A 27,441-nucleotide genomic window follows, 5' to 3' on the forward strand; every position below is an offset into this window, starting at 1 on the left:
GCTGTAGATTTAAAATCTCCTAAGGGTATACTTAACAGTGTAGTGTGTGACCATGTTTTTCCCCTTTACCAAGATTATCTTCATGTTGGAAAAACATTACATCTGTAGTAGCTCTTGGTTACCAATGGAATGTGTACAGTAAATGTTAATGCCAGCTAGTTTGGTCTATGTCTGAACTAGTAGCTGATGCTTAAAAGATAATGTTGCTTAATGCTTTCAGTCATAACTTCACAAAACTGGTGGACTTCACTTCAACTCTTTAGGCTGCAATTTTCCCTTCTTATGTGCTTGCTAACATTCTGGAATTTTTTAGCAAGCCCTGGAGGCTATTTCTACAACCCAAGTCTAACAGTGTTTGTGTATTAGCTGTAGCCATCCTTGTGGAGATGATGAGATGACCTAAGCTTAGATTAATGCTGAAAGACCAGGCCTGTGGCCTAAATCCTTGTGTGCAGGTTGAAGGAAAGGACATAACAGAATGTGGGAAGGGGTATATGTAAAAATGAAACAGAACAAAACTATGAATAAAGATGTTTCATGTTAAACTTAGCAATTTTTAAATATGTTCTTCGGTGTAAGTCTCTTGGAGACCTGTTAGGTGACAAGTTACTAATAATTTTAAATGAATGAATGAATGAATGAACGAATAAATGAATAAATAAATGATAGATGTTATGGTAAGTAGGAAAGGTGGGGTTGAAGGGGTCATGCAACAACAGTTTGGCAATATTAGTTGGGGTAAAGAGAGGGGATTAATTGGGTGGAAATGGGTTTCAGGGAATTACTAGCTCTATTTAAATTCATTCCAAAATTCAGTATACAGCGAAATTGTTTTTACTGTTCCTCTAATAAACACTCTAATCTGGTGTTAGCCCTGGATAACGGTCAGAGAACTCCATGGTTAAATGGTCTGAGCACGTGATATAGCAAGGTAAACTGAGCATCCACATCACATGTTTAAAACACATGGCTTCCCCCAAAGAATCCTAGGAACTGTAGTTTGTTAAGGGTGCTAGGAACTGTATCCCTGTGAGGGTTGTCCTACAGTTCCCATGATTCCTTGGGGGAAGCCATGACTGTTAAAGTGGTTTAAATGTGCCCTAAATGCATGGCATGGATGTGACTAATCTTTGCCAACCAAGTGACGGTTTGGACTGCAACTCCCATCAGTCACAGCAGTCTAAAACATCTGAAGGGCACCAATTTGGCACAGGCTGCAGTAAGACTGGTGAGTGATCTCAACTCAATAGTTGCCAAGTTTGTTCTCTTCAGGCTGCAGAGTGGGGAGGGCTAGACTGCCCCTTTCTCTTTTCTGCCTGGAGGGAGGCTAAAACTTCCTTTCTAATGCCAGAGACCTTATTCAAATGGAACTACTCTTGCCTTTATAACGAACCAGTGTGAAGACTGAGTGACTCCCTCAAAGGGACACCTGTTGACTCAGGTTTTCCCCTTACGTGTGCAGAAAAGGACAAAGGAAAGGTTGTTCAGACAAGCTTACATTTTTAACACTGAATGAACCTTATCGCCAGCCCCTATTCCCTTTGCGGCTTGTTTACAGCCTGCTTATTTCGGGACTGGCTGTGTAGTCTGCCATTGAAGTGTAATAATTATTCTTAAAGCTAAAAATTGCACCAAGCAAGTCTTGAATGTCTGCCCACTTTGGGAATTAGGGACACTCTCTGCATGCTGATACACTTACTGCCGTTCAATGGTGTGTTTTGGCTTTGACTTTATTTGCCTTATTGTAACTGTGGAGATAATCAAGACAGACTGTTTACACAGCAACCCAGGGTTCACCAGAAGACTGCTGGATTGAGTCTCAGAAGGATCTCGCTGCTAGCAGAATTGCCAAAGTGGTATTTTCTCTGTGTTCAAAACTCAAGAGAAAGGGAAACCTTTGTGCTGTGGTTCTCTTTTTTAATAATAATAATAATAATAATAATAATAATAATAATAATAATAATAATAATAATAATAGAAACGTCTGTTTTGGCAACTGCTGTGTTCCCAACCCTAGTGGGCCTTGGAACATAAGCAAGATATTGCGGGGAACGGCCTTAGCTCAATGGTAAAGCATCTGCTTTGCAGGCACATTGTCCCAGATTCAGTCCTCAACATTTCCAGATAGGACTATGAATATCTCCTGTCTGAAGCATTGGGAAGCTGCTGCCAGTCAGTGTAGACTTTGTATAAAGAGCTTCCTAGGCACCTCTTCCGTGCAACAAGGTGAGCGGGACTGGGGGAGACTGCAGACAAGTTGGGAGTCAGACCCCTGAACTGCCAACTGAGGCCCAATGATGTGAAGAAATTTGAAACCATCTTGGCAGCAGATAATTTGGGGAGATGGGGTTCAAAAGTTATTGCTGTGTTCTTAAGTGATTAATCAAAGACAAAAAAGGATGTTCACCTAGTTTATATGAGGCTCATTCAGAGGAAGGATATGGCAAGTCCTTTGCATCATGGTACCTTCAGATCTTTGTGTGTGTTAGTATATTGTCCCACACAGTTGCTTTGTACTAAAATGCCATACCTCAACATCAGGAAACTCCCATGCAGAAATACGTTCAGCATCTGCTTCTCTGAGCTTATTTGAATATTGGCAGAATTAGCTTTCACTCTTGGGAAGATATTAAGGGGAAACAGCCTGGATGGACATTAATTTTCAGTATGTAGAGCAGGCTAAGACCCAACTTTTATAGTCAAGATATAGGGGTGAACCTCCCCCTCTTCTTCTTTTCTCCTCCCACCCCACCTTTCTTTCTGTGGATGGCAGCCATTTTGTGCTGGCACCCATGACACATATCTATATATTAGCATGTTGAAAACAACAATACGCACACCAAAAAAGTCTCTCTCTGGCTCTGTTAGGAATTGAAAACGAAACCTAGAGGGGCTACCAAGCACTGACTGCTATTTAATATCTAAATAGCTCTCCCAGCTTTCTGTTATTTGTTACTGCAGGCGGACTACACAGTTCATTCCCATTTGTATCAAGGTAAGGCCGAGAGTTAGGCCTCATTTATGCCATACCATACATTTAAAGACTGGCCAACAAACAAGGCTTCACCCAATGCATCATGGGAGCTGTAGTTCATTAAGGGTTTATTTCCCTCACAGAGCTCTATTCTTAGAGTTCCCTGAGAACAGGGACTGACTGTCAAATTGCCCTGGAAAACAGCTCTGTGAGGGGAATATTGGGGCCTCCTAACAAGCTCCTAGCACCCTTAAGAAACTTTGGTTCCCAGGATTCTTTGGGAGAAGCCATGACAGTTAATGTTGTATAATAGAGGTCGAGCTTCCAAAAGGAGACACTATGAGCTGAAGGTTTAGGCAAGGCCTCAGACTATCACCTCTGTTGGAGCTTAAGAAGGAAGTGAAGAGCAGAGCACAAAGGTATGTCATTTTTTCTTTCCTTTGTTGTGTTAATGGTATATTCTGTGGTGCGGTGGGGGCGTGCTAGGAGAAATTCTCTGGGCCCAATTTCTCACTTCTGTGGTGGGCATGAGGTGCTCAAGGAGGTTTTGCTAAGTGGGTGGGGAGGTGCGTTAGCAAGGCCTACATTTCTGCTCTTGAATATGTTCCGTTTTTATACACCCCAAGTGCACTTGTAAAAGCACTTGGTTTGTGTGTTTGTTTATTTCTAAATCCCAGTTGCTGGAGCACTGTTACCAACACAGGGCACAGTTGTCCTTTTTTCTTTTGAATGAGAGGGATTTGCGGCTTTAGCTTGCATGGTAGTACACAGGGCCATTTAATTGCTTATATTGACAATAGGTGTTCGTTGTGTGGAGCCAGTTAGCTGATTGTGTAAAGCCAGAGAGCTGTCTTTAGACACAGTGACCAGACCTGCACCCTCTCCCAAAATATTAGAACTTGGGGGGTGGGGTTCATCCCAGTCACACTGATAGACAAAGTAAAGCACATGAAGATTATTGCTTATTATTATTAAGAGGTGGCTGCAAGCAAGATGGTTAGAAGAAAATAACATAAGAGCCTGCTGGATCAGGCCAATACCCCATCTAATCCAGCACCCCGTTCATTCAGTGATGAGCCAGATGCCTGGGGAAAACCATAAAGCAGGACCCCAGCACAAGAGCATGCTCTTCTTCTGTGGCTTCCATCAATTGATGTCTCTGACCATGGAGGCAGAACATAATGGAAAATGGCTCTATATCAAGTACAATGATTATATGAAGCTCCCAGGTTTAGAGGCAGTATACTATTGAATTCCAGTTGCTAGGGGAATTCCAGTTGCTTGGGAGGTTATTGCCTTCTTGCCCTACTTCTGAGCTTCTGGGTCTGGATGCTAGACTAGATGAGTTCTTAGTCTGATGCAAGAGGGCTACTGTTATAGCCTGAGGAATACTCAGGTGCAGTCAGGGCTTCCCATACAAATTTGTTTGGCCACTGTGGGAACAAAGTGCTGGATTGGATGGGGTTTTGGTCTCGGTCCCAGCGCCTGCCAACCTAGCAGTTCGAAAGCACCTCCGGGTGCAAGTAGATAAAAATAGGGACCGCTTACCAGCGGGAAGGTAAACAGCGTTTCCGTGTGCGGCTCTGGCTCGCCAGAGCAGCGATGTCACGCTGGCCACGTGACCCGGAAGTGTCTCCGGACAGCGCTGGCCCCTGGCCTCTTAAGTGAGATGGGCGCACAACCCCAGAGTCTGTCAAGACTGGCCCGTACGGGCAGGGGTACCTTTACCTTTACCTTTACCAGTTCACTTAGGTGATTAGATTGGGAGGCTGCTTTCCCCCACCATTCCTGAAAGACACTGCAACCGTTGTTGTTTTACCCGATCTTTATTGCAGGGAGTTCAAACCTGTGATGACTCAAGGGACTGGATACCACATTTTGGGATTCACAAGTGGGAAGAGTGGTGTTGCACTTGGGTCCTGCTTGTAGGCTTCCCAGAGGCATCTAGTTAACCCCTATGAGAGCAGGATGCTGGACTGACTAGATGGGTCATTGGTCTCACTTGTGTAAAAATTATGACAGATAAACATTCTAGGCAGAGCTCTCAGATTGTTTGACATTACCTTTCAATGGAAGCAGATACTGTAATGGGTTTGGTATTGAATAGTGGGAAACTGAACTGATGTATTATCTGTGATATTGGAAGGCTTGCCACTCGGAGCATCTGCTTTGCATGCAAAAGGTCCCCAGTTCTCCTGGTAAGACTAGGAATGTCTCCAGTCAGAAAACCTGGAGAGCAGCTGCTGGTCAACATAGATAATGTTGAGCTACATAGACCCAAGAGTCTGACTTGAACTTAATTTCTGTTACAGAGTGCTGTTTCCCTCCTCAAATGCTGAGCAGGCCTGTATCTCTATCTGTGTGTCAGGGTTGGAGTCAGGTGTAGGTCAGCAACAAAACAATAAATCACCCGAGGGCAGTGACGTTAACTCCTTATTCAAGGAAGCAAACTGCAGCCCATGCCTACTGGTCTCAGTAACCCTTTCCAGGCGGTCTTGCCCCAATGAAGCAGTTGTGAGGACTGAAGGTCCTCACTTTCTCAGTGCCCACTAGGACTTCTCCCCTCCAGGGTATTTCCTACATGGTCTCAGGCTGTGTCTGTGAACAAGCACCTTCTACTCTGCCCATTTCATTTCTCTGTGGGTTCTAGGAGACCAGGATGGAGAGGAGCTGGTCACCGCAGGAGGGGAAGACTCCCTGGCTTCTTCATCAGCCTGCCTCTCCTGGCCCCACTCCTCCCTAGTCCCTGCTTTGTCCTCTGAGTCTAAACCATCACAGCCTCTTCCTGTTCACTAAACCATGTCACCTCTTCTGCTGCGGATGCCTCGTCCTCCCAATCTGCTTCTTCTCCCTCTATCCACTCATTGTTGTCCTACCACCAATGCCTGGGCTCTGAGCCTTCTTCCCTGTGGGTTCCCTGGGTGGTGCCTCCCACCACTCCTCTGCATCCAGCCAGTCCATGACACTGTACAACATTGCAAAATGGAGCAGAACAAGAGGAAAACTCATTTTGGGTACCTCAAGGTGACTAAAGTGAACTGAGGTCGGAGACGGCTTTGTCATCTATTTATTTGGATGCAGCAGAGCAATGGAGAGAACTCAATGACACCACTTCCCACCTCTTTTCCTTTTTAAGTTTTCATTGTTGTCAAGACACCTTGTTCACTGTATTTCGGTATGACACTGCTTACTTTTCCGAGCATGTTTAGGCGTGACACTAGTGTACAGTATTTGAGAATTATGTCACGGCAGAATGTGTTACAGTCTGCAGCTGTGCAGTTAAGTGTCTGGCTGAATTGTTTGGGTATGTATTTAAATTAGCGTGCACTTTCCAAAGAAATATCCCCACTGAAGCCAGCCAACCAGATCTAATTTCAATGTTTGTCAGCTTTGGCTGCTCATAATACTTCTGACAGTGCTTATATAAATACTGTGCTTTTCATAGGGAAAGGTCGGTGGATACGTTTCAATAGAATGGTGTGAGACAAAACGGACCCAAACATGACTATCGCAGGCCAATTGTCCTCAGCAAACCCAGCTCAGGGAGGACAAATGCTGGTGGTTTAATTCTTTGTTGACAAACCACGTACTTGCAGTAGCTCCAAAGGTGCACATAATGCACACACAGGCTTCTGGTGACTATTTTCTGGTGACCCTGCCCTAGCTTGTGCTCCGAACTGGACTGTTGGGGCAACAGCATAACCACACCTCCACCCAAATTTAAGTACTCACGTCTGATGGGTCATGTACAAGCAACACGTGACTTCTCCTACACAGAAGTTGTCACTGTGCCTGCCACTTTAAACCCCTCCTAGTCCTGGGGGACAGCAAGGGAGGCATCCTGCCCATCCTCCAGCCCCAGCTCCTGCTCCTACTCCCCCAAACTCTTCCTCATCATTCAGCCTTGGCACAAAACCCCACAAATCACTTCCTCCTTCCACTGCACCAGCCTCTGGCTCCGCTGCCTCCACCACACAATCCTCAGAGCCCTGCCCGCCCCTGACACCAACACCTGACCATTTCAAAGGAGAGTTGTGCCTTGATCCTCACTCTCTTGGGTGTTTGCTGAAAGGCTTTTACCTCCTGAGACAGAGACTGAAGGACACCTCCTGGAGTCTGAGGACACCTCCATAGGCTAACCTGGGGGCAGCTGGTACTGGCAATCTGCTTGCTGTTTAACTTTTCTACAGTGTCCCAGAGTAATGGGTGCTCCAGGGCATGACAGGACAGTCAGCTCAGTGATACCTTGGGCCAAGTAGGGTGAAGGTGCCAGTTACTGATGCCACCTCTGCCTATCAGGGAGTGAAGATTATACTGTCAACAACAAGCCACGGTTCACGGCCATCTTCATCTCTTAGTCTATGGCAGGCATGCCCAAACGTGGCCCTCCAGCTGTTTTGGGACTACAATTCCCATAATCCCTGACCTCTGGTGCTGTTAGCTAGGGATGATGGGAGTTGTAGTCCCAAAACAGCTGGAGGGCCAAGTTTGGGCATGCCTGGTCTATGGGAATCAAGTGCAGTGAAGCACACAGTTACTGTGTATCCAACTTGGGGCTGAGTTTCACCATTGTGAGGTCCTGGAGCAATTTGCCAATGCGTGTAAGCATTTTTATTTTATTTTTAAGATGAGAATATTGATGCTGATTGCCACAGAGCTGCTTCTATGCCTGGTGAAGCGGGCTTTGTTCTTACAAAGACCTAAAACATCCAAAGCAGTTCTAGTTTGTAAATGAAGAAGCACAAGTGAGCACTTTAGGAGAAAATCTGGAGAGACAGGGCTGTGTTTGCATGTCTGCTGGAGATGGGATGCCTTTCCCACTTAATGCCGGAAGGTGTAAGCAGCACCAGTTGTTTTTGTTTACCTTTGGAGGCTTTCAGGTAAGCTTGAGATTTGCAACAAAGACAACTAAAAGCCTGAATTTGCATTTAATCCTAAAGCCAACATTCTACCTGATTCAGACCATGAACTGGGAGAGTGTGTTTGTCTTTTCTTTTCTTTTGGCTTTGATTTCTTACAAGTTTGTTGTCATTTATAAGGATTTACAGGAGACCACAATGTTTGATAAGACAATTAGCAATAAACATGTGACAGTGGCACACCTGTCTGGGAAATGGGACAAGATTCTGAAGCAGAGAAAGGGGGAGAGAGTTTTTTTAGCATTTTCATTTGCTTCATGTATCCATCACAGCGTCCAAAGCATCTTTTGAATTTTTAATTATAGAAGTCTAAATGAATCACCACCATGAGTACAATTTTGTCATGCCATTTTAAAAAATGCAAGCGATTGTCTCAGTTTTACTCAGCTGAGTTTGGCCTTTGAGACAATGCATTGCTGTCTCCCATGGGTGTGAACACACACCACTTAAACTTTCCAACGAAAGGAACATAGCCATTTCTGGATAGTGTATGTGCATATTTTCTAAGATGTAAATTCCACTATACTCAATTGGACTTACTACCTAGTAAGTGTGTTTAGAATTGCAACTGATCTAAATAAAATCTGCTCCTTTTCCCTTATGGGGTATCCAAGAGCCCATATAGAGTCCTTAAGTGGGTTCCTTATTGGTAGGAGAAAATAACAGAGGCCAACCAAAGAATATTGAGAAGCAAAGCAACTAGTAAGCCTGATCTTTATTAAACTGTTGCAGCAGGGTCCTCACCACATGCAGGAGGGAGGAGGAACCCAGAACAATGATGTGCAAGCCCTTATAAAGACTTTTGAAATTGTCCACCCTGTAGCCCAAGACCACCCCCGAAACATCATACATACATCACAGAAGGAGGCAGTCTGCAACAGAAATTCTGTCTGTCAGGATATGTGGCAAAAGCCAGTGATTGCTTACTTGGGCAGCCTGGCCATTCTTTTGTGATGGTAAATACTTTAATTCCTGAATCCAGGTCACAGGCTCACCCTTAAAGTAATGTTGTCCACCTTTCCAGCGATACAGCCAATGTGCTGAAAGACATTAATTCAGCTTTGAATGCTCAATAACCTGCTTTGTACATGAAACATGTACAAAAGAGAACCATGTATCCTAGCCTGAGCTCCTTGGGAAAATGATCAAAATTGTGCCTAGCATTCAAATGTTGATGAAGAATCCACCTTGGAAACACTTATGCTGAGTTTCACAATCATATCTTGAGAGGCAGTTGAAAGTATGCCCAAATGGGCAAAGTAATGCCAAAGCAACGTTTTATGGTGTACCATCTTGATTCAGAATGGTGTCTGACATACAAATGTCAATGAAGACCACTGTCCCACCTCTTCAAACCTCATGCCAAGTTTGGTCACAATATCTCAAGAGGCAGCCGAACCCATAGAGAAGAGTTGGATAGGCAGACAGACAAATAATTTTCCAAAATGCAGTAGATAAAAAGAGCCTGATGGATCAGGCCAATGGCCCATCTAGTCTAGCATTCTGTTCTCACAGGGGCCAACCAGATGCATGTGGGAAGCCCAAAAGCAAGACCTAACCACAACAGCATTCTACCCACTTGTGATTCCAAAAAACTGGTATTTAGGTACATACTACCTCCAACTGTGGAGGTAGAACACAAGTGAACACATGGTGTTCTTCCCTCCTTCCACCAATTTATCTTCACAACACCTTTGTTTTTGGAAATGCTGTGTCCAGTTGGAGTAAGTCTAGTTTTTCTCCTGGGACACTAGTGCAATGCAGAGACAGCTCTTGCAGTGAACCCTCTGCCCTAAGGATGGGAAACCTGTATCCCTCCAGATGTTGTTGGACTGCACATTCCACCATTGTGGACCAGACCATTGGCTGTGCTGACTGGGGCAGATGGGAGCTGGAGTGCAGCAACATCTGGAGGGCCACAGGTTCCCCTTCCTTGCTCTTCACCACAAGGTTAAAGTGTGTGTGGTGCAGGGTCTGAATTGGCTGAAATGCCACATCTCCAAATAAGTGAATGTGCCCTTACTAGTAAGCTAACCCCTCTGTTACTCAACAGCTGCCTTCCTCCATGCCTCTTCATGACTGTGAGCCAGCCATCTGCCCTGCTTTAGCTTATTCTGAACAATTTTTTGCAAACTCAGGGTTTTCCTGTAAACTGTGTGCAGCTATTAATTTGTTTGCACGTCTATACATTACAGGCATGTTTCTTAGAAACCAGCATGTCTGTGGGATATAATTACTGTGCTTTGCATTTGGTTCGAGTTCTAAATGTGGGAACATTTATTTTCTTCTGAGTAGAGGATCTATAATGACATGCATTGCTTTTATGAGCATGTGCGTTACTTTGCTAAGTTACTCATGAGGAGGTAAGCTAAGAGTTGTACTGACTCTCCCAAGCAAGTGCTAATAAAAGCACTTGCTCATACACCACTCCAAACTGCAGGTACTGTAGCTCCTTAAATGTCGGCTATTCTAGAAATAATGAAAATATATTTTTTGGAGGTGGATGTGACATGTTCACTCTTTTAGTATCTAAAATAGCCCATTTCAGTTGATTTGTTCTCTTCCTGTACACAATGGGCCAACTGTATTCTGTCTCCCACCTCTTCCTCCTCACCGTCCATCACTGTTGCCCCTGCATGTAGTAGCAACCTGACTATCCATGCTAGCAACTAAGAAACTTAATCCAAAAAGTTGGACAAGTCTTAACATGCAAAAAACTTCACCCTTTTCTAGCCTATAACCACCCATGGATTGACTGAGGTGGGATTTGTAGCGGCACCCAGGAACATAATATCTATGATTATATAATGCCATCTGCATTGTTTAATGTTGATACATAATCTATAAGCATACATCTGACACCACTGTAGGATGAGAAGGTGTGGTTTATAGGTCACACACAGACCTTCAAATTAGGGTTCAGCATTGGAACTCCTGTCCCAAATGAGTTATTCAGTGACCTCCCCAGTGGTTCTGTTTCTATCTCCTTCCCTTACTCTACAGATCTAGACCAGCAACCAGTCTCCTTAATTCACCCACTTAATTCCTTTCCTTTATTGCAACATGCATTTGTACCAGCAATAGCAAGAACAAGCTGTAGCTAAATACTAAATGTTCTGTTCAGGTTCAGACTCTAATAGAGCGTCCTACCTATGAACACAGGATAATCCCTACTGGATCAGATCAAAGGCCCCTCTAGTTCAGCATTGGCAGAACATGAAGACAACAGCCATTTCCTGTTGCGGTTCCCCACAAGCTGGTACTCGGGACATACTGCCTCTGATCTGGAGGTAGTATACAACCATAATATACTGTTTATAAAGCTCAATGTAACATAGATGGCACTATATGAATAAAGAAATAACCATGGATAGTTGCTACTGATAGCCTTATCCTCCATGATATCTTCCTTCTTCTTCTTTATATACATAAAAATGTAAAGCTGCCATCTCACAACCCCCAGTGTGGTGTAGTGGTTAAGAGCAGTAGTCTTGCAATCTGGGGAACCGGGTTCGCGTCTCCGCTGCTCCACATGCAGCAGCTGGGTGACCTTGGGCCAGTCACACTTCTCTGAAGTCTCTCAGCCACACTCACCTCACAGAGTGTTTGTTGTGGGGGAGGAAGGGAAAGGAGAATGTTAGCCGCTTTGAGACTCCTTCGGGTAGTGATAAAGCGGGATATCAAATCCAAACTCTTCTTCTTCATTGGAGGATTTGTAATGACTTACTTCAATTCTGAATTTGCATGAAATCAGGGTTGGGAAGGGGAGCAGATGAGAAGGCAGATTTTAAAATGGTAGTTTTATACAATAGCATGCCCCACCTTACTCCTCTTTTTTCTAAACTAAAGAGGATGACCTTTTTCAGACTGAGTCTCAAACTATGGGGGCCTTTGAAGGCATCTCAGAAACATTTTTGCATCACAGAATCACAACAGGGGATCCGTGGGGTTTGTCAGTTTGTTTGTTTTTTAAACTCATCCTGTTCTTCTCATTAAACATGCCAACTCTTGAATTTGGTGATACCTTGCTTGATTTATGGTATTCGTTCTAGCTAAGCTTCTGTTATTGTGGTTTTGAGTAATCCCCAATGTTCTGGAAAGAGCTGACCCTCTTGACTTTCCTGCATTCTTAACTCCAGATAATTTACAAACAAGTTGGAGAGCACTGGTCTCAAAACAGATCCTTGGGGGACCTCGCTGTTTATAACCCACCATTATGAGAACTGTCCATTTGTTCCTACTCTCTACTTCCTGTTCTTTAACCAGTTATTGATCCATAAGAGGACCTCTTCTGTTATCCTATGATTGTTTGCTCAGGTGTCTTTGGAGAAAGACTTTGTCAAAAGCTTTTTTGAAAGCCCAAGTAAACAGTGCTTACTGAATCCCTGCTATCCACATGCTCATCCAAAGCCTAGTGAGACAGGGACTTCCGGGTTGGCGCCATCGCCGAATGGCGGACTCCCTCCGAGCTCCGGAGGGAGCCTGCTCGGCAGGGGTTGGGTCCTCCCGCGCCGGCGACGCGGGGACCCTCAAAAACCATGGGCGCTGAAACCCATGGACATGGTGACTCGGCTGGCACCTTTTAAGCCCCCCCTCGACCCGCGAAGAAGCCTTTTTAAAGGCTACGGAACGGGTGGCAGGGGGTGGTGGTGCTTTGAGTACTCCGCTTCCCCTGCCGAGCGAAGCCGCATGCCATTCGACGGAGAGCGCTGACTTCTTCTATTGGAAATTCGGATTCAAAGTATAACCCGTGAGTAATTGGAACTTGGACTAAAAAGGGCGATAAATTTATAAAAAATTTGGAACGAGCAGGGAGGGCGTAAAAAGGAAGTCAGCCCCCCCCCTGTTGTAGAGGAGCTAAAGTAACGGACTTAACATCTAAGATCGAGCGCAACCCTATTTTGATAAAGTTACTAAATTTCGCGATGGAAAATTATAAGACTGAGCTGGAGGAGAATAGTGGAATTGAATCAAAAAGCAACCCCCCCACGGAACCTGGGAGCGTTTTTGTTAGAGCGCCCGGAGAAGACAAGGAGAGGTTTTGGCAGCTGTCAAAGAGCTGTCAAAGCAGAAGAACAAAAAGAACTTTGTTGCGAGGACTTTGCCGGTTACATTTGTTATAATTTGGATTTAAAATGTTTAAAACAAGGAATATTAAGTTACTATGACTGGTGGTCGTGATCTGGAAGGGAACTGAGTTATTGCAATTCACCTAGAGGAGCTGAGGGATATTACAAGTTGTCAGCATTGAATTTGAACAGAACTCTTTATCTCCTGGGAAACTGCAGAAATGGAACATTATTTTGGCTACAGAGGCTTATACATGTAAAGCAGACAATAGACTTATCTATTGAAGAATGGAAGGGACTTGGCATCATGTTTGGTTCCTGAATAACAGAGCCTTTGCAGAGGAATTTAGAGACTTTTGGAATTGGAACATCTGTGCAGGAAAACAGGAAAAGAAAAGGGGGGGGGAAGAGGAGAGAGATCAACAAGAACAACAAGAACAATCGACAACTGGACAAAGTTGGAAGTGGGAACATTTGGGACATCCAGACTTGAAAAAGTATAAAGAAGTAAAATTGGAGTTTTTACTCCCAAGTATATAAAAGTCTGGATGGAAAAAATGGGACTTTTTGAGATAGACTCCTTCCAAGATTGGATATATAAAATTAAAGATGACTGGTAAAGGACTATGGTTTAAATAAATGTGGGAGCTCCAGGAAGACATCTGATTTGAGAAATACTGGGGACGCAACCGGGGAAAGGGGGAGGGAAATTTGGAATCCAAAGGGTGTTAAACTATATTTTATCTTATTACATTTTAATCTATCATGTATATTAAAGGGGAGAACGCGTGGAAGGGATTAAGTCGATTTTAGGAGGTGGGCAAATATTTATAAATTGGGTTAATGACAATAAGTTTAAAATTTGGGATAAGAAATTGCTGAACTTATCTGTAAGAATTGGAATACAAGAGGGGGAGGGGAGGGGAAGTCTTGGAAAGATGTTATGGAAAATAAGATTTTAAATTGGGATGTTTTTTTTTATATATATTGTTATAATTGGAAATGCCTAATAAATATTATTTTTTTAAAAAAACAAAGCCTAGTGAGACAGGAACGACCTTTTCAGAAGCCTTGTTGAGACTTCTTCAGCAAAACTTGTTCTTCCATATTCTTGATCATTTTTTCAATAAGGCTTTCCAACAATTTATCTAGAACAAACATTAAACTAAGCAGCCTATAATTTCCTATATCTATCTATCTATCTATCTATCTATCTATCTATCTATCTATCTATCTATCGTCTATCTATCTATCTATCTATCTATCATCTATCTATCTATCTATCATCTATCTATCTATCTATCTATCTATCTTCTATATCTATCTATCGATCTATCTATCTATCTATCTATCTATCTATCTATCTATCTATCTATCTATCTATCTATATCTATCTATCTATCATCTATCTATCATCTATCTATCTATCTATCATCTATCTATCATCTATCTATCCATCTATGTGAGAACATGAGAACAGGTCTGTATTATGTATTTATGTGAAATAAGAAGCTGCATAATTGCAAGTGTGGCAAAGAACAGCAGTATATTTGCTCACTTCCCAGTTCTCTTGGCAGAGACCAATCATAGGGACCAGTTACATATTTTTGTTAGCAGATCAGCAATTTCACATTTAAAAACTCTCAGATGGATAGCATCTGGAAGCAGTGATTTGTTCATAAGAATTTTATCTCTTGTCACAACTATTTGTATCAGTTCTTCAGACTCCCTTTCTTTAGAAGTCAACTCAAGCACAGTATTTCGCCTACATTTTTTGCAGTGAAGACTAACAAAATTATTCATTTGGTTGCTCTGCAGTCTTCTTTTCTTACTTTAGCACACTTTTAATTCCCTTACCGTCCAGTGATCAACCATCTTCCTATCCTTCTGAAGCCTTTAAATATATCTTTTTGTTATTCTTAATTATTTTAGCAATACACTCCTGTAATAATACCAATAGCAATGCACATAGCAATGACAATGACAATACATTAATAATTCGGTATAATTATTTGCATTCCGTTTGCATTTTTTGTCAGCTTGTATTACTTTTATCAAAGTTTATGTTCCTTTTTGTTCTCCTCATTGTAACCAAACTTCCATTTTCTGAAAGAAGCCTTCTTGTCTCTAATCTATTAGCTTCCTTGACTCTGCTCATTAACCATGCTGGCATTCTCTTGGACTTAGTGGTACATTTTCTGTTGTGGGGGTATCCATTCCAGCTGAGCTTTTATTATTGTGATTTTGAATAACATTCAGTGGTTCTGGAGACAGCTGACCTTCTTGAATTTCCCTTTCAACTTCCTTTATACTGATCTGTCGTAGGATTTTGTTTTTGTTTTTTTAAAGAAATACTATATTTTGAAGTAAAAAAATATTGGGCCAACTCTACTAAAATCATATGCACTGTTGTTTTCCACATTATCAGAACATAAAGGTAAAGGTAAAGGTACCCCTGCCCGTACGGGCCAGTCTTGACAGACTCTAGGGTTGCGCGCTCATCTCACTCTAGAGGCCGGGAGCCAGCGCTGTCTGCAGACACTTCCGGGTCACGTGGAATAGAGCGACAGCAGATCCCCATTAATCAAATTGAAAATTTAAAAAAATGTTGATGTTAATAGAACTGAACTTTCATTTCAGAAGGAAAGCACCCTAGATAACTGCTGTAGCATAGTCGTTAAAGACTAGGCTGTGAATCAGGAAGTCCTCTGTTCAAATCTTGCCTCTGCTAGGAAATAATTAGCTGGCCTTAAGGCAAGCCATTTTTTACATCAATCCCCTCACCCCAGTAGAAGCTGGTCAGTTTGGGAGAAAGAGGCACTGCCCCACCAGCCTCAGTCTGCTGTCAGCTAGTCATCATGTGGCTGCCTTCTGACACCCTGCCCATGGAGTGGCACCACCTGTCAGCTTCCTGCTCCTCCATATTCCTTGTAGAACTCATCAGGGGCATTGGGGCAAACCTGGAATTAATTGACTTTGCCTGTCATTTGGCTCTGGCACCATCTACTGTTGGCCTCCCTGCCTTCTGCCCTGCCAGTCCCAAAGAGCACCAGCCACCAGCGCCACTGCTTCCTCCTTGTTTGTAGTATGAGGGATAATACTGAATTGCCTTACAGGGTTGTTTATAAGGATTTAAATGAGATAATGCGTGTTAATTACTTTGAACCCTCGCAAGCGCTGTACAGATGTTAAGTATTATTATTATAGGTTCTATTCAACTAAGTTATTCTCAGGGTGGACCCACTGAAATAAGTAGCACCTTAGAGACCAACTAAGTTGGTTATTGGTATGAGTTTTTATGTGCATGCACACTTCTTCAGATACACTGAAGAATAAGTATCTTAAGAAATGTGCATGCACATGAAAGCTCATACCAATAACAAACTTAGTTGGTCTCTAAGGTGCTACTGGAAGGAATTTTTTTATTTTGCTTTGACTACAGCAGACCAACACGGCTACCTGTAACTAAGTTAGCAATGCCCATTAACTTCAGTGGGTTTTCTTTGAGTAAGCCTAGTGTTAGATGCAACCCTGTTTATTACACATGTGTGGGGGGGGGGAAATGCAACAACACCCAGTGTATTAAAAAAAAAATTGTGGATAGAGAGAGCCAGCATGGCGTTAGTGGTTAGTGCTGGACAAAGGACCTGCCCTGCCCAGCCATGAAACTCATTTGCGTGGCCTTGGGCTAGTCTCAGTCTAACCAACCTCAAAGGGTTGTTGTTCAGATAAAATGGGGAGGAAGATTGCCATATACGCCATCTTGAGCATATTGGAGAAAAGGTGAGATATAAATGCAATGAATACGTAGTATAGAATCTTTATATATATCTCTCTCTATATATATAAAAACATAGAACATGGATTCAAGTATGATTAGGATCTACTTTTGCAGTTGATGAGCTAAATGTACACTGTGTGTGCAGTCTTGTGTGCTTAAACAGATAGACCTTGTCTTTTTATTTTTATTTTTAATGTGATTCTTCTTCCTCCATCCAGCTTGTCTTTTTGGGGACATAGAATTGCAGTGGGAAGGGGTGGGACAGCACAAGGATTACCTTTGTTTGGAGGGGGAGCTGGGAGCCCAGTTTATAAGCACAAGAGCACACACAGTCTGGCCAACAGACCCTCAAGCTCAGGAAAAGTCAAAGGTCAGTTTGGAAAGTGATTTATCGCCAGCCATTCACTCATGGTTTCTGAGAACTGAGTAAAAGGCATAGGGCAGAGAGGGAGAAGGATATGAATCAGAGGAAGAAATGAAGACACAGATCACTTCTGTGTGCTGTTTAACTTTACAGGACTTATCCCCACAACACACACACTTAATGACAGCAATAAAAACTGGGACCAGCCTATGGCACCCACTAAGACTGTATTATGGCATGCCAGCCATCTTAAGTTGGTTAAAGAATCTGATAAAAGCCTAGATCAAGGGGTCTTAGCCATTTGTGTGCCCAGCCCCCTTGGCCAAACAAAAGCAGAAACAATACTCCCTTTCTATACACAAGGCCTCACAAGAGCCTATCAAGCTGCCTTCTGTCAAGTCAGACTTTTGGTCTAGGTAGCCAAGCTCTGTCTACTCTGTATAGCAGTGGTTCTTCAAAGCCTTGGGTGGAGATCTCTCCCCTGCAACTTAACAGTTCAACCTAGTGCCTTCCACATGCAGGGTATCTGCCCTGTTACTGAACTATCCATCTCGTCTACTGAAGGTGGGTGGCAATGCATTAACCACCAAGGCCGCATTTAGATTGGTTGCATACAGCAGGGGCCTTCTGAATGTTGTTGGACTGGACTCAGCCCCACTCAAGATGTTAAATGGTCAAGGATGATGGGAATTGGAGGGCTGCGACTTCCCCATCTCTGGCTTACACTCTCTTTTGCCCCATATCTTCTTAGCCCTAGCCACTATGCATTGGTATCAGTACAGTGGTGCCCCGCAAGACGAATGCCTCGCAAAATGAAAAACGCGCAAGACGAAAGGGTTTTTCAGTTTTTGCGTCGCTTCGCAAGACGAATTTCCCTATGGGCTTGCTTTGCAAGACAAAAACGTCTTGCGAGTTTGTTCGCTTTTTCCCTAAAGCCGCTTGAAGCGGCGCAGTTGCGACGGACCATGCTTCGCATGACGAAAAACATCGCAAGACGAAAAGACTCGCGGAACAAATTAATTTCGTCTTGCGAGGCACCACTGTATTGGTATAGGTATAGGTATTGTAAGCCTGCAATTTATGCACATTTAATATTCAGCTTTATGCGCTCGGCAATTTATTACTTTTTTAAAAGAAGTGAGCAGAAAGGGGGGCATCTGGGGAGAAAGATTTTGGCAATCCCACCTGCCATTACACCCAATGTGTTTTGACTAGAAGTGATTTTCACTTTAGGCACAATCCCCGGAGTGTAACCCCTGCATAAGCTGCGGGCTTACTGCAATGTGTGTGTGTGTCCCCTGTACTGCTTCCAAAAATGCCTAGGCTTTGGCAGGTCTTCAGGGGAATGGAATTCCTCGGTTGGTGGCTACCTGCCAAAGAAGGCTCTCTGCTCATCCTTGTGGTCTTGATTTGGTAAGCTGAAGAGGGCATCCCCAGTCACTCTTAAAGGTCATAGTGGAGTGTCAGAAAGATAAGGGCAGCCTCTTGGGTATGCTGGACCCAGGCCATTTAGGGCTTTGAATGTCATCCCTAACATCTTGGATTGGGTCCAGAAAGGGATAGGGAGCCTTTGGTCTCTCATTCTGTTTTACATACAGTGTTTAACTTATCCCTACAGTCCCAAGCATTGGTAACTTCAGAGCACTCTCGTCACTTATCAGTCTTTGCCCAACCATGAGACATATAGTACATCTGCCTATACAGCATACACTTAAAGCGCCCCTGCAAAGGTTGAGAACTGTAGTTTACCCTCTACAAAGCTGCAATTCCCAGCACGCTTAACAATCTACAGCTCCCAGGATTCTTGGGGGGCTGGATGTACTTTACATGTGCTTTAAAAGTATGGTGTGCAAACGGCCTCATCAGGAAAAACAGGTTATATGATGTGATGTGTACTTTGAGCAGTCTGAAAGAGTGTTTTAGATACTTATGCACAATTAACTCATGGAATTTATTGTCACAAGAGGTGACAGCCACTAGCTTAGACGGATTTAAAAAGGCAGTAGACAAATTCCCCATTAATGACTACTTATCATAGAATTGTAGTGTGGGAAGGGACCACAAGGATCATCTAGTTCAACCCCCTGCAATGCAACAATCTTTCACTGAAAATAAGACTCGAACCCATGACTTTGAGATTAAGAGTCTCATGCTCTACCACCTTGCTACCTCCAGGAGGCAGCTTGCTTCCAAATTGTTGGGGGACAACAAAGGGTAGATGCTGTTGCTCTTATGCTTTACCTGTGGACTTTCTGATTGGCCACTGTGGGAAACAGGATACTGGACTAGAGAGGGCTTTGGGCTGATCCAGCTGGGCTCTTCTTATGTTTAGCATTTTTTTTCACTTCCATTTTGCTGCAAAAATATACCAAACTGACAGCGTGGGAAGCTGCCATTCAGCCTTTCTTGTGTACATCTTGGATATAGAAGCACTCCTAGTGGGAGCCTTAAAATAACCTCAGAAATTCAGCAGTGTAAGGACTTCTGTCTTGGATTTTTGGTCAAGTGTTGTGTGTTGTCAAGATAAATTCTGCCACTGCGTGGATAAAACCATATCTCCACACTCTTATACCTTGCTTTTTATACTACAGTTACTGCATCACTTGTTGAATTTCCTTCATTAGCTCATTCTTTTCATTTCAGTTGTCAAGGGACCAAAATATTTCCTTTCTGTTTTGCTGAGGAACGGGGGAATGCCACATATTAACTGGCAGACTCTACAGACTTTCTAGTAAGCAGAGGATGTGTGGCTCCACAGTTACAACAGAGATGGGGAACCTGGTGCCCTCTAGATGCTGCTGGACTGTAACTGCCATCATCCTTGATCAATGGCCATGCAATGTTTAGGGGGCCACAAATTTGCTTTTCTCTGTGTTAGAGTGCTTGGCTTTGACTTGTGAAGAAGGGTGAGTTTGAAGCTCTGTTCAGTCATGATGCTGACTAGCTGATTTGGGTCAAGTTACCCCATTCATCCAAAACTACCTGACACGGTGATTTACTTAAACACTGAGCCCTTGGAGAAAAGACAAGGTAAAACTGTAACAAATACACACACAGGCCTGGTATAACACTAACCCATGGTTTGTTTAACAAACCATAAGTTAACAGCAAGTTGTCCCAAAGACACTTTTTCCAAAGTTTTGTTTGTTTTGCAACTGCTTTTGCCTAGTGCCTTTGTCGTTTGCTGAGAGTCTGAGATGAGGTGGTCAAACAAACCACAGTTAAGGAAGGGTTCAAGATTCATATATAATGCAATGCCATAGTTAAAACAAACAAATATTCATAAATCAATAAATCATGTCTTCAGGTCATGGTTTATTGGCAGTAAACTAACCACAATGAAGCTGCTAAGCAGGGTTTACACATAACACTGAGCCACAGTTTAATAAACCATAGTTTATTAAATCATTATTTAGTGAAGTAGGGTAGAGACATATTTAACAGGTGAAACAGAGGTGTATGGTAACATTCCTTCTTCATTTCCTGTAGTCCTTAATGAAATACTGGAGAATTCCTGTTTCAGTTATGTTATCAAAATTGCTTGCTATCAAAATTCATTGTGCGTTCCCTGCTTAGTATCATGGTAATGTATCTTTAAATCTAGAGAGCTCCACTTTACACAAATGCTTGCTTATCCAAATGTTTGGAATATTCTCAAGGGCCATTTGGATAAATGATTCTGTATTTGTAATTGCTTGATTAAGGCTAAGCCCAAAGAAAATAGAAACCCAGTTCTCTGGATTCTACAAGAGCCATACATTCTTGGCAACGTCACAAGGAGGCTGTTTGGTAATTCTGCCTAGTCTTCCCTTTCTTTAGATAAACATGGATGGAAGGGCAGGACAAAGCCCCTGCACTAGACAGAGCACATCCTGTTATCTGAATGGTTTGTGAAGTCATGTAGCCAAAGAAAGGGACCTCAACTCCTTGGTAAACCACATCCTTTGCACATAGAGGAACCCAGATTCAATTTCCAGTTCAAATAATATCAAGTAAAAGGGTCAGGAAATATCTCTATCTAAGACTTTGGAGAGCCATTGATATTCAGAATATACAATAGACATGTAATTTTATTTTTCACAGCTGTTGGTTTTACTTATATTTTGATAATTTTTTAGGCTAGCTGGTTTTTAACATTCAAGTTTATGACTATTTTAATTAATGTTTTATAGTAAACAATTTAGAGGTTATAAATGATTAAGTGGTAACTAAATCCAGTTAAATAAAATAAAAATAGATGGACTATTCTAAGGCAAGAATAGCAAATACGATGCCTTCCCGATGTTTTTGAATGACCACTCTCATCAGCCAGCACAAAATGCATGTAACACCATCAGCATGTATACAACCATCATTTGGGGAAAGGCTGTAGCTCAGTAACAGCTGAGCTTTGCATGCAGAAGGTCCTAATTTAAATTCCCAGCATTTCCAGGTAGGGTTGGGAGAGAATCTTCTCTGAAATCCTGGACAGCCATTGCCAGGCAACATAAAGAATACTGGGCTAGGTGAACAAATAGGAAGCTGCCTTATATCAGATTAGGTTCTATTTTTTCCTTGATTCCACTCCACAACACCAGTTATTTCCAAGAACTGTTTGGAAATTCCACTCCACAACACCAGTTATTTCCAAGAACTGTTTGGAAATTAAACTTCCCCACCACACCCCACAGGTACACACATGCAGAAGACCCCTACTTGGGAACAAGAAAGGGAGTCATATGGAGGGCAGCAGCCATATTATATTATACATACCTTTATATTTTGTATGTAAGATTATTGCAGTGCCCTGGGTCCTGGCATGCAATCAATGTGAACTAAATGAACTAAGCCTTTGGGATGCTGTGTGTCAGCTTGATGGACTGTTTCCTCCAGGTGCAGAAAGATACTACTTCAGAGCTGATGAATGCCTGATAAAAGACAGAGAAAAGTCTCCATCACTAGAAATGTGGTTAAATATTCTGAAGAATTGTACTAGTTTAGTTTGAGTAACTCATGCTGTGGGTTGAATTCAAAGCAATGCTAATGAGTCAATGTAAGCATTTTTACTTTCCTAGTGGAATGATCCTTATTCTCCGTCCCACCCCATCCCATCAGACTTCAGAATTGCCACCTCAAATGTTCCAGAATCATTTCAAATGAAGAGATTGTAAAACCACACACACACAAACATGCCTGCTTGAATTCTGCCCATTATAATCCAGTAGGATGACAAAAGTTTTTAACCTTAGCTTGATCATGCCCACTGTGCTCTCAAGTCTTTGGGTAATGAGATGTGTCCTTTTTAATTTTCTTTACACATCTAGAGGGTCCTTTTTGCTCCTCATAGCTATGGTCTTGCAAGCATCAAATGCTGGGTTTATAACTTGTACATCAAGATTAATTTAAGTTGCATCAATGGGGGAAAGCGTATGGTTTTTTTGGGTGTGCACTGATTAAAAGAATGCCGGCCTGTCCCAAATAACCTCAGTGTCTCATCACTGATGTTTCCCAGAACTGGGGCCAGACAGTTTGTCTTTCATTATGTAGTATTGTCTAAGAAACATTGTTTAACTGATATCGGATGGGAAACTGCGATGGTTCTGAGTGTTGTGCCTAGGGCATGGAAATTCCCATTAACCAAAGCAGTGCAAATTATATATAGCTAGTAAGATCTGTAGGTTACACAGCCCATCTTTCTTCTTGACTCCATCCCCCAAGGGTCAGCGAGGAAATCTCGTTGTGGAGAGTACGCCACTTCAGCTCCAGTTCCAAGAGCGAAGGACCACCCGTTCTACTACATCAGCAAACAAGATACCTCTGGCACTTAAAAAAGCATTAGTGTTAGGAACTGTCAGTCAGAATCCCACCCTTTTGTAGTCTGTCCTACATATTCAGGCCACATGAGCTTTTCAGCTCTGGGGAGGCTGACTGGTTCCCATGGGTTGGGGGGAGGAAGAAACTGGAAATGGGTTGTTTGCCAATTCAGATAAGGACCAGTTCTAATTGTTGATGGTTGTTTTTTTAAAAAAAAAATCAGCAACATGGTGGTGATTTAAAAGAGGCCTTCACTTTGTGTACATTTGCTGTGATGGAGTGAAGGGCTTTCTCTTCCACTCCCCCATCCCCCAAATTTTTCAATTTTGGAAAACTTGTCCATTCTTGGAAAGAACTAAACTAAGGAGGGGGACTTGTGTCTCTCCCGTTGTTGCTGGACTCAAATCCCATCATCCCTCGGCCACAGGGTCAATGGTCAGGGCTGAAGGAAGTCAAAGTCCAACAATGCTTAGAGTCTACCTATTCCCCAGTCCCTATCTAAATTATTCTCAACCTTTCCACACCTTGATGTTGCCATTTCCCAAAGTAGGAAATGGGGTATGTAGGAGAGTGAATGTGTTATTTTACAGCTGAACGAGTAAATCTGTCAATTTCTGTTTCTCTCAGTTTCTGATTTTTCCATTCTTAAATTCAGTTCTCCATATTTTCAGATCCGTTTGTAATTTATTCTTATTTTTATCGTAATTATTCATAAGTTTTGAACAGATTTTATGTACGTAGATAGCTTTTATTTTATTAATGTTTAATTGTTTATTTAATTGTTGTTTTTTCTATGTTTTTAGTGATTCTTGTTTTTATCTGTAAACTGTCTTGAGTCTTATAAGGGAAAAAGGCAGGGTATAAATAAATATAGAATGATTATAATTTTTAAAAAAGCCATAATGAAAATCCAACACCCTTTTAGTGTAAATTTCTCCTAAGCTATATTTTACTGTTTACAGTTTTGCCTAATTTTTACAAATATATCCATTTTTGTGCACCTTACTTAGCTAAATAACTGTATCGTACTGCAAAATTTGGAGAAGGGGGAATTTCAAAGGATAGCTGTGTTTTGGTTCACATATTGTTCTGGAAAGAGCGAATCAGGTAGGTTTGCTTTTAAATGCAAACTTAATTGACTTTTCCCCCTCATCCCTAACTGGGGCTCCTGTTTTCTCCACACTCTTGTAGGTCAGCTGTAGTGTTCTGCAACAAGTGCAATGTAGCCTTAGGTCAAAATACTTTCCCTTCCGCTACAGTAGAAGGTAGCTGTATATCAGGTGTTGGGCCCTCCAAATGTTGTTGAACTAGAACTCCCATCAGCTGCAGCAAGCATGGCCCGTGGCTAGGGAGAATGGGAGTTGTAGTTCCCAAACACCTGCTCTATGTGCTACATGACTAGAAGATAGGGTTTTCAGTACTATAATGAAGTTCAAAGTTCTGTCATACATGAATCTACTCCTGGTCCCCCCCCAAAAAAAATCTATCTTAATTTCAGGAGCCTAATTTGAATGGAAGAAGGGGTTGGAGTTGGAAAACCTTGCCAATCTGCTGAGAAGCACGCAGAAATTGACTGGTAGATCCCAATCTCTCTTCTGTCCACCCCTGTTCCACTGCTACTGGCAGCCACTCTGCAAGGTCTCTAGCAGAGACCTTTTTTATCAGCCTATTAATCAGAGATTCTTTTAACTAGATCTGCTGGGATTGAGCCTGGAACCTTGTGCATGCAAAGTGTGTGCTTTACGATAAGCCAGGGAGAGAAACCAGGGACATGCTGCAATATTACACACACCTTATTTCCTGAGAATCACCTCCAGTGCAAGCTTTAAAGAAAACTGATATTGCAAGAACGGGATCCCTTCTGGCCCCAAAGCCAGCTAGCCTCCAGAATTGTTTAGCCTTCTTGACATCTCTATCCAGGGTGTTCAGCAGGAGTTAACATCGTCCTCTGAAAACAATCTGATGCTATGTACTCTTTAAGCCATGTGCCACTACTGGCACATGGACTGTAGAGTTGGAAGGGATCTTTGGGGATCATGTAGTCCATGTAGAGACTGGGGATCCTTTGCTATAATTATTGGTCAACCACATTCCAGGCCCACCCAGGTCACAAGGCAAAGTTCACACTCTTTCGCCACTTTTGATGTTTCCTGGTTTTGCTTTTACAGCCCATATGGGATTAGCTCTATGTTCCTGATGTGCTTGGGCTATCATTTCAAGAAGAATCCTATTCAAAGAACTGATAGCTGACTGGGTAGTCTAAGGGCAGCAGCTGTCTACTCTGCCTACTATTCCTCAGTTGAATCAAAAGTTTTAAACAGCCGCCCTCTCTGTGTCTACAGAAAATGTTTTGTTAAGTTAGATTTGGACAAGCATCTCATTCCTAGACATGTGCATAAGCTTCAGATACTCTCAGGTTGCTTCAGGCCTGTTCTACATGAATGCTCATCCTAATCCGCTTGCAAAATTTGAGTGATATATGTCTCCTATTTATTAAGCATTCATTCTGATTTGTTTGTGGGGATGTTGTTGTTGTTGTTGTTGTTGTTGTGGTTGTTGTTGTTGTTATAATATACCATCCTATACACATTTACACTTTCCAGTGCATTTCCCCATCACTTTCTGTATGGCAAAAGTTCATTTTTTAAAAAAAGTGCTGAACCTCCTTCAATACCAGTAAATTTTAGCTGTGCAATTAGAGCCTCATAGCAAAAACAGTAACAGTTTGGAAGCAACCTCAGTAGCTTGCCCAGATGCTGTTACACTGTCATCTTAGGCTGAGTAAGTCCATTGCAAATTACAAAAGATGTGAAAGCTTGCATTGACATGGAATGCTTTACGGTGGCTGCAATGCCTTTTGACTGGAGTGCATTCTTTTTTGCAATGCCTTTTGACTGCAGTGTAAATTATCCCATATTACACACAGTCCCTCCACCTAACTTGGCACAGTGCAACTCTTAGTCTACAGCAGTGTAATGATGATGGAGGCTATTGCCAACACAGCTGCAGAGTTCTGTGTTAAAAGGACATCACTGCTTGCAATGCCATTGCAGTTTCATGGCTCTTGATTATGTGCCTGTGCACTGCCCTATCCTACACTAGGCTGTTTAAATTGGCTGTGGAAACCCTGGCAAGAGATCTTGCTTCATAACGTGAGCTCAGTGTGCTTTGGCACTGAAAAAAGTGGTGGAAAAGAAAAGCAAATTGATAGAGGATAAGTATGAATGGCCAAGATTGGGCGTCTGGCAAGACCTGCTTTTCAGCAAGTGGGTGAGGGATAGCAAAAGGCAGGTTGAGGTTGGTAGAAAGCATCCTGTTTGTCTTCATGGATGAGCCTCTAGTGCTGGTTGGCTACTGTGGGAAACAGGATGCTGGACTGGAATATGGAACTTTTGTTGTTGATCTACAAGTCCCATCCACCCCAGTAGGTATGGCCAATCTCTCTGCATTCCTGTGTTGCATCCCTGTATTAGGCTGCTCTGGCAGTGCTCATCTTCTGTTCCCCAGCTTGCAGCATGGCTAATCTCAATACATTCAGTACTCAATACATGTATTAGGTCATTCTACCTAATGTTTAACTTCAGCATGCCACGTCTACCTAAATTGTTTCTCGGCCAATCCTCAGAAAGCATGACAAATCTTTGGTCATCCTCTTCTTTCCTCAATCTTTTGAAAGTATTTGTAGACCCTTGAGGTATTGTGCTCCATCCTCCTTAATCTTTTTGTCCCTTTGGGCTAAGCATACGCAGGTTCCTTCAGTTGTAACACAGACCTAAAAACAAGATTTAAAATATATATACTTAGTGGAAGCACACAAACAAATTCAAACATTTGGTGATCATGCGAACAAGCTGCCTTATCTCATGGATAGCCCCTTTGTTGTTACCCTGACAGCTGTGACTCAGCAGTGTAGGCCATTTTGGGGGTGAGTGAAACATAGGTTGTTGAGGTCCCCATCCCTAATGAAAATAGTCTCCAACCACTGTCAAATCACATCTGTCTCCATTGACTGATCCATAAAAATCACAGACCTGCTGCTTTGCAACACTTTTCACAGCTTAAAATCATGGATCCAAGGTACAGGTCCTCATGGATCCTCATATTTTTGTACAAGGCATCACCACAATTCAGGACAGTTTCAGGGTACACAAAATAAAGTACTTCTTTGCCCAACACACAGTTTAAACTATGGAATTCACTACCAGAAGAAGCAGTGATGGCCACCAACTTGGATGATTTTAAAAGAGGATAAGATACATTCATGAAGGAGAAGACTATCGATGGCTACTAACCCTGATGGCTATGGAGGCAGTAATCCTTCTGAATACCAGTTGCCAGAAACAACAGGAGGGGAGAGTGCTGTTGTGCATAGGTCCTACTTGTGTGCTCCCAAAGGCGTCTGGCTGGCCACCATGAGAACAGGATGCTGGAGAGAGTGCTGACTTGGCAACCAGGGTTCAATCCCCACTCAGCCATGAATCTCACTTGGTGACCACAGGCTAGTCACTGCCTCTCAGCCTAACCTACCTCACAAGGTTGTT

General features: G+C 42.6%; 1 protein-coding gene across 3 annotated transcripts in view; it reads left to right on the forward strand.

The window, feature by feature from the left end:
- Positions 1–3,088: 3,088 nt before the first annotated feature.
- Positions 3,089–27,441, forward strand: part of WNT5B (Wnt family member 5B) — a 132,716-nt gene continuing 108,363 nt past the window's right edge. For 2 of the 3 annotated variants that reach the window (XM_081927263.1, XM_081927264.1), the window contains exon 1: positions 3,089–3,393. The gene's annotated coding sequence lies outside the window, so the exon portion shown is untranslated. The remainder of the gene's footprint in view (positions 3,394–27,441) is intronic. The other variant, XM_081927267.1, reaches the window with a different exon arrangement.

The sequence above is a fragment of the Podarcis melisellensis genome (genome assembly GCF_964234715.1).
Source record: "Podarcis melisellensis genome assembly, chromosome: 10".
Taxonomy (NCBI): Eukaryota; Metazoa; Chordata; class Lepidosauria; order Squamata; family Lacertidae; genus Podarcis; species Podarcis melisellensis.